The 7,604-nt window shown below is 60.0% G+C and overlaps 1 protein-coding gene across 6 annotated transcripts in view; it reads right to left on the minus strand.

Annotated features, from left to right (window-relative positions):
* The window catches only part of AHNAK (AHNAK nucleoprotein), a 30,868-nt gene extending 23,264 nt beyond the window's left edge, over positions 1-7,604 (minus strand). For all 6 annotated transcript variants that reach the window (XM_030331067.1, XM_030331063.1, XM_030331064.1 and 3 more), the window contains exon 1: positions 7,504-7,604. The gene's annotated coding sequence lies outside the window, so the exon portion shown is untranslated. The remainder of the gene's footprint in view (positions 1-7,503) is intronic.

Below are 7,604 nucleotides of genomic sequence, written 5' to 3' on the forward strand. Positions count from 1 at the left end.
CAAGTCAGGCAACGCCAGGCTTCCCCTGGGGCGCTGAGGGCCCTGCCCTGCGGTTACCCAAAGGAGGGTCTTTGGAACTTTGGGAAATTCTGCACATTCAGCAGAGATTCCTAAGTCTTTGGAGCTGGAAGACATCTGAAAGCCATGCTGTCAACAGGGTAGCTGTCTTAATTTAAATTATATTTAAATTAATTTAAATTAAGGGGCGCCTGGGTGGCCCAGTCAGTTAAGTGTCCAACTCTCACAGTTTGTGAGATCGAGCCCTGCATCAGATTCTGTGCTCACAGCTTGGGATTCTCTCTCTCTCTCTCTCTCTCTGCTCCTCCCCCACACTCTCTTTCCCTCTCTCTCTCCCTCAAAAATAAAAAAATAAACGTTGAAAAAATTAATTTGGGTGCCGGGGTGGCTCCGTCGGTTAAGAGTGAGACTTCGGCTCGGGTCATGATCCCGAGGTTTGTGGGTTCGAGCCCCGCATTGGGCTCTGTGCTGACAGCTCGGAGCCTGGAGCCTGCTTTCAGATTCTATGTCTCCCTCTCTCTCTGTCCCTCCCCTGCTCATGCTCTGTCCCTCTCTCTCTCAAAATAAATTAACATTAAAAACGTATTTTAACACCATATGCTAATTAATTTGGATGTAAATTTTAAAAGTAACATAAAAATATTTTAATAAAATAAAATAATTAAACTAAATTAAAAATTTAGCTCATTGCTTGCAATAGTCACGTTTCAAGAGCTCAACAACCACACAAGGGTCACCACGTTAGACAGGGCAGATGTGGAACACTTCCGGCACCGCCGGAAGTCCTGTGGGACAGCACCGTCTGGTATTTACAGATGGGGAAGGCGAGGTCCAGAGAAGTGAGAACGGGAGAGTGTTGGGGCCCCAGGACCCCCCATCTGCCAGCTCCCTACCCCGAGGCCCACCTGACACTGGCTTACAGTATCCTTCGTGATGGGAGGGACTGGAGTGGAGACCCGCTAAGGCAGTGGACTGCTTGGAAGTCAGAGAGAGATAAGTCTGCTCCATCTGTAAGGCTGAGAGATCATATATCTAAGGCTGCAGGGACACACACACCATGACGCGGGCCAGAAGCAGCGAGAGAAGAACGAGGCTGTCCTGTCGATTCAAAACTGCAAGGAGGATGTGCAGCACCTCTGTGGATTGGGGACAAGACCCTGGTGGATCCAAGTAGCGGACTCCATGCCCAGGGCAGAGGGTCTCTGCAGGGGTGACATCCAGAGGAGCGTCCTTCCCCCACTGCCCTTAGGGAACAGAGCCTCTTCCTCCCAAGAGCCAGCACGAAGTCAGCCGTGGGGGATGGGGGGTGGGGGGGAGTCCAGCCTAATTGCTGCTACAGCCAAAAACAGCCTTGCCACCGGCGTCAATGTCAAGATGACAGGAACCATAAGACACACACTCCACAAGATAGGTCCATGGGCCCCGATGCCTCCGTGCACCAAACCTGAAGACAAGATGCACACTGGAAGGAGCACAAGTTTGAGTATCTGTCCCCCAAAAGATGGACACCGGCGGTGGCGCTCCCACTCACTGTGGGGAGGACGCCAAGAGCAGTGGACCTTCAGGCCAGCCCAGCGGCATGCGCATTAGCGATCAGATGCACCATACACACAAGGCAGGGAGAGCCATTCCCCAAGCTACGAAGAACAGAACGAAATGACTCACACCCAAGGTAGAGACCTCTACCAGAGGGAAAGTCCCAAACACTGAAAATAGGATGAGGGGGTAGGATATGAGACGAAAAAAGAGACACACCCGGGGGGGGGGCGATCTATGCTCCTAAACACTAAGCAGCCAAGAGGAAGAAAAAGCTCCGCGTAGAGCGAAAACCCCCAACAGAGCAGGGGAAAGAGAATTCTGCAGAGCTCCTGGGGTGTGCCAGGTTCCGTGCTGTGGTTCCACACCTGGGGTCTCATTCGATCCCAGTCACGGCCCTGTGTGATTAATAATTAATTGTCCTGGTTTTAGAGACGCAGCAACAGGTCCCCAGAAGTAAGAAGACTGCCCCAAGGATAAGCTAGAGTTGAGATGCAAGCCTGGGTTTCTAGAACTCTGTGACTCCAAAGCAAACGGTCTTTAGCGAGGCGGAGGGATGGAGGGCACAAAAAAATACACACACAGGATGAGAAACCACAGAGAAAGATGCACGACAGAGATACACAGAAAACAGAGGCCTGGGCTGGAGGAGGAGGGCCAGAGAGACGCCCGCAGAAAGATGGAGAGGCCTCTATGCACATCTAGAGGGATATGAGGTGCGAGGGGCATTACCCCCAAGAGAGGGAAGGACTGAGATTACTGGAGGGGACCCAAAGACCCAGGGAGCAGCGGGAGATTCGCCCAGAGAGCAGTGACACCTTTCAGGTGGCTTTCAAGGGCCAGAAGCATAGGAGGAAGGGCAAGAGGCCACCAGCCTCCTTTGCCCACACACCGGCCACCTCCTGGCCAACAGCTTGGGGACAGCAAACCCAGATGGGCAGAGACCCAGGCATCCTACAGCCCAGGATCTGAGGGGCCTTTTGGTTCCGGGGCTCGTTGAGGCCATGTCCCTACAAGTCAGCAATCCTGAGCTACACAGATCCAGCCCACCTGTAGACTCTCCCGGGCCCCAGCAAGCGAAGGCCAAGAGAATCGTCCCCTCTGGGGCTTGGGCAGCCTAAGACCCACTCTAGAGAAAGGCACCAGTAAGGCAAGGCAAATATTTCCACTCACTGGGAACAGACACAACAGGCAGACCCTCATCCCAGAGGCACAAGGACAAACAGGGGTGGCATCTCTTCCAGGGCCCAAGCCTCCAAATGAGCCTCCGTGTATGCAGTTGCCACGTATGGAGAGACATTCCGAGAAAAACGAGGGCACGCACACAGCGCGTGTGCACACAGACGCTCATCAGCCCTGTTCTCCACCCTTCGCAGCCCTGAGCGGGGCCACAACCCCTGCCTTCACCCTCTCCCCGCAGACACCTGGTCTGGGAAGCCCCAGGCCCTGCCCATCATGGAGGGCACCTACACCTGTTACCCTGGTGCCCGGGAGTCTGTCTCCCTCTACGTGTGTGCCCCTGCCCATCTCCTTGCTCCCTTGCTCTCTGGGCCACTAGCCCAGCCCACGACTCCCACCAAGGAGGAAGTTCCTCCAACCTCATCACTCGAGCCCTCTCCTCCCTGTCAGCCCCTCACCACCATGGGGAGTTTTCTGCACCTCCACGTCCAGGGCATCCCCACTCCTACCCCACCAGCCAGCTGCCCACTGCCTTCCCCCATGACACCTTTCTCCACTTCTCCCCCGGCCATCGGCCATCGGCGCGCTGCTTCCTCCCACCCACCCCCCAACTCCCCAGCGAGCTCCAAGTTCTCACTTTCAGCGGGGAGGGAGATTCCCTCTTCCTCCCCTGACCCAGAGGGACTCTCCTTCTCCTTGTGACGGGCTTGGGGCCAGGAGCACATTATCCAGCCCAAGTGCCCGCACCTGGCCACACAGCCAGGAAAGAGAGAGCCTTTACCCAGGACCGCTGGGACGAAGACACCAACTCCAAGGGTGGCACCCTCCACGGGGCAGGGGTGGTGAAGAACAGTCCGTCTCCCCCTGGGGGAAGGTTACAGCCGGGAGGGCGCAGAAACTCCCCGACCACAGGCGAGCTCTCCGCCCAGCGGTCAGGCCACGCTAGTGCAGGGGCGCAGGGCCAGGCCGGGCGGTTGGCTCTGCAGCCAAAGAGCCGCCCCCCATCCCAGCCAGGACACGAAGCCGGGATCAGCTCCAGGCACTTCCCCTTCCCCTAGAACCTCCGCTCTGGCCCCCAGGGACAGGGCAGGATGCCCCTCCCTGACCAGCCATGTGCAGTGCCTCGTCCGGCATCACTCAGCCTTACTCCCAGAGCTATCCTCACTCTCCCGAGGGCCTCTGGATGCAAACTCCAGGGCCCAGAACCTGTCCAGGATGGAGAAACTGACTCCAGCGCTTATCTGCAGCCCCTCCAGCCCCTATGAAACCTCCACTACCCGGGCAGAGTCCCACTGCTGTCCCCTGCCCTAAAAGTCCCACAGGCAAGCAAAAAGTCCCACAGGCCACCATGCATAGCCAGAGGGCCATCTGCTCACAGGTAATAACACACACCTCCCCACTATGACATTAGTGGTCACCGGGACTCAAGGCCACAGTGAAACCTCCATGCTTGGGACGCAAGACCTCCAGCTACAACAGCCCAGCAGTCTCACGGGCGGGAAGTGAGGCCAGGGTGAGGAAGAGGGGCTCTCTCAAAACTCCTGTGTGCATACTCATTCCTGCTAAGCCCCACTGTGGCCCATCCACACAGCCCCCACGCCAGGCATGGAAGAAAGCGACCTTGCTCCGGAAGGCCTGGGAGCCCAGCAGGGATGGGCAGAGACCAGGGACATGCCAGCTCCCCAGGGGGCCTGGATGAAGCCCATGGGGGACAAAGAAACAGCAAAAGGCCCTAGACATTGGCCCCCACCCGACTGAAACCAGCACATTCTAAACCCTCCCCAGCAGCCGCCTGCCTTCCTCTCCTCACGTGCACAGGGCATGCACAGGCTTACCACCTCCAGGGAGAGAAACCTGGGGGCGCGGGGGCGGGGGCGCAGGGAGAGTCAGCAGTGGGAGGGTTCCCATGAAGAGTAGGATTAGCTCTCCTGGTATGCCTCTGTCTGTCCCCAGGCGGTTCCCAAGTTCTGAGGAAGGTTAGTGACCACACCCCAGAGCCCCACACACCCCTCCGCCCCCACAGCTTTGCCCCAACCTCTCAAACCAGCTGCTCAGGATCTGGGCAGCATGCTCCACCAGGGCCTGCCAGCCAATTCCGAGCTGAGCCAAGGAATCCAGCCTGGCAATGCCTGGGCACCTCCACCCAGGAGGGCCTCCTGTTCAGGTGATCCCGGAGACCCCCATACCATTCCCTGCCCTTGTCTGCTGCTGGCCTTCCCCCACCCCCTCCCGTCTCCACGAGTCTCCCATGGTTTACTCTCTCTTGTCCCACCCTGGGCCCTGGACCTGTAGCCTCAGGACCCTGAACCAAGTCCGGCTGGTACGAGTCCTCAGCTCTGTGGGGTTAGCTCTTCAAGGAACTGCCCAGACCAAGACCCTGAGCCATTGCTAAGGGCCTCCATGTCAGCAGCACTAAGCCCCGCACGACTTACGTGGCTCCCTATGTGTCCTTGTTCAATGACCAGTGTCTCTGCATATAATCTCCTAAGGACAAGACTTTACAGAGGAGCTTAAAACACCCCCTGATCCCCATTTCGAACCCTGCAGACCCTGTGTCCTCTGCTAGCCCAGTTTTCAAGATCCCAAGTCCTCTCCTACCCCGCCCCACCCCCACCTCCTTCCAACCACAGCTCACAGCTCAGAGCGAGGAGGTGCCCCCTAAGCCTGGGGTGCCCTTCTGCTCCCCACTCTGCACACTCACTCTGCACACTCTGCCTACCAACGGCTGGCCCAACCCATCAATCCCTTTGGGCCAAGTAGAAGGAAGCTTCCCCATTCAGCTTCGGAAAGGAAGTGAGGGCCACACCCAGCTCCAGGGATTTCCCTCCTGGGGGGCAGCGGAAGAGAGGAAAATGAAAGCGGACCCTGCTCCCCCAGTTTTGAGGCAGCATAGGTGTGGAGGCCTGAAAATGCCTTCCAAGGCATCTTCAATCTCTTCCTCTTTCCCGCCCCCCCACTCCCGCGCCTTCACCTGTCACTACAGCCCCACACTGTCACTATGCCTCACAACATCAACCCAGCCCCTACCAGTGCGGGGCAGTGCAAGGAAGGGCAGGTGAACCCTGTCATCGGAGGCTGGATTCTAAAGAAGGAACGGTTTCAAAACCAATTATTGGGAGCCCAGCGCTGTGCTGGGGACACAGAGGTAAATATCGTAGTCCTTCTTCCTCCTAAACGCCAGGTCATTCTCTAAGGACCCCACTGCCATGGGATGATCCCACCCTGCCTTTCCACAAATCCACTACACAGAGCAGGGCTCTCAGCGGCCACCGCGCAAACTCCCTCGGGGCACCTCACCACCACCCCTCTGCAGCCACACCCAGTGAAAGGCGAGAGCACACACACCACGCACACAATTCTCCGTGGCCACGTTGTGGGTGCAGGCGCCCAACTAGAGCCCTGAGTTGCCCCCTCTGCCCACTCGGCTCCCCTCCCACGCAAGGGGGGCACAGCCAGGCCTGCTCCGACCCCACGTGTCCCTCGCGGCCAGCTCCGCCCAGGGCTGCGCCCCCACATCCCCGGCCCTGGCACTGCAGGGGGCGCCCAGCCCAGCCAGGGGAGGGCCAGGCCCTCACACACTGCACACCCTCTCCCTGCATGGGAAAGCCTTACATAACACCGCTCTCCGAACACACCCTAAGCACTCAAGCCTTTCCAACTCCGTGGCAGGACCTCGTCCCCCAACCCTCTCTCCAAGAGCGCACCGCTGGAATGGAGGGTCCAGAGAGCGCAGCGAAGCCCTCCTCCTACGCGGGGCCCCGCTCCTGCCCCCATCTCCCACACACAGCCCCTTCCCCTCCTCCCCTTTGCCCCTCACCACTCCTCCCCGAGTTCTGGTTTGAATTAGTCAGCGGCTCCAACCACCACATTCCTCAGGCTGCTGGCGCCGAGCCAGGCGCTGGGGCGGGGGCCATCCCGCCCCGACGAGTTTGGGAGTGGGGTGGGGGAGAGCGCACCGCCCCCGAAGGGGAAGGGGCGGTCCCGAGGGCCGGGCCGCCACACCGCCCCCCCCTCCCCGCCCACCCCAGTGCTGGAATCTCCCTAATTACGCCCCCCACCCCCACTCCCACCCTTCCCGCCGGGGGGCGCGCTGCAAACGTCCAGGCAGCGCCGCCCCGGAGGAAGCAGGGAGTCTTCTGGAGCCGGGAACGCGGAGCGGCCAGACTAGGGCGGGGCAGCTGGAGGGGGGCTGAGAAAGGGAGAGGCCGGTGGTACAGAACTGGGTGGGGCCGGGAGGACTCCGGACGCGAAGTTAGAGGCGGAGGTGTGGGGAGCGGGGAGGGACAGCGGAGGGGGCGCGGGAGCGCGGGGGCTCCGGGAGGGGCCAAGGGGCCGCGGCGGCGACCTCGGAAACTTCTCCAGTAAACACGGAATAGGAGCTACAGCAGTGCGCTGAGCCACCGCCCCAAAGAGAAGGAGGGGATGGGACAGGGGCCCCCGGACCAGGAATAGGGCTCCCTGCCGGGCAGTAGAACTAACAATCAGCCCTCGAGAGAAATAAGGACTGGAGCAAAGCGCGCTTCGGAGCGATTTTCCAACTTTGCCCAACTTGCGCCCCACCTCCGGAGGCAGAGTTCGGCTCCCAGGGCGCGGCGCGACGCGACGCGTCGCCTGCCCGCGCGACCCGGGGCTGCCTAGCTTGCTCCACGCCGTTTGAATCCTCGCAGCGCGCCTGGCCCAAGAGCGCGGCCCAAACCCTGCAACCCACCTCCCCTCGCGCGTTCGCGGAGTCCTGTTCCCGCGGCGCCGCGGTGCGCCCCGTGCCCCTACCTGCGCGCTCAGCCCCAGGGCACAGCCATAGCCCGCGCGGGGCCCCAGGTCGCGGTGCTGCGGCTGCTGCAGGCGGCGAGCCCCGGTCGGGGCGGGTCCGG

This window comes from Lynx canadensis, chromosome D1 (genome assembly GCF_007474595.2).
Source record: "Lynx canadensis isolate LIC74 chromosome D1, mLynCan4.pri.v2, whole genome shotgun sequence".
Taxonomy (NCBI): domain Eukaryota; kingdom Metazoa; phylum Chordata; class Mammalia; order Carnivora; family Felidae; genus Lynx; species Lynx canadensis.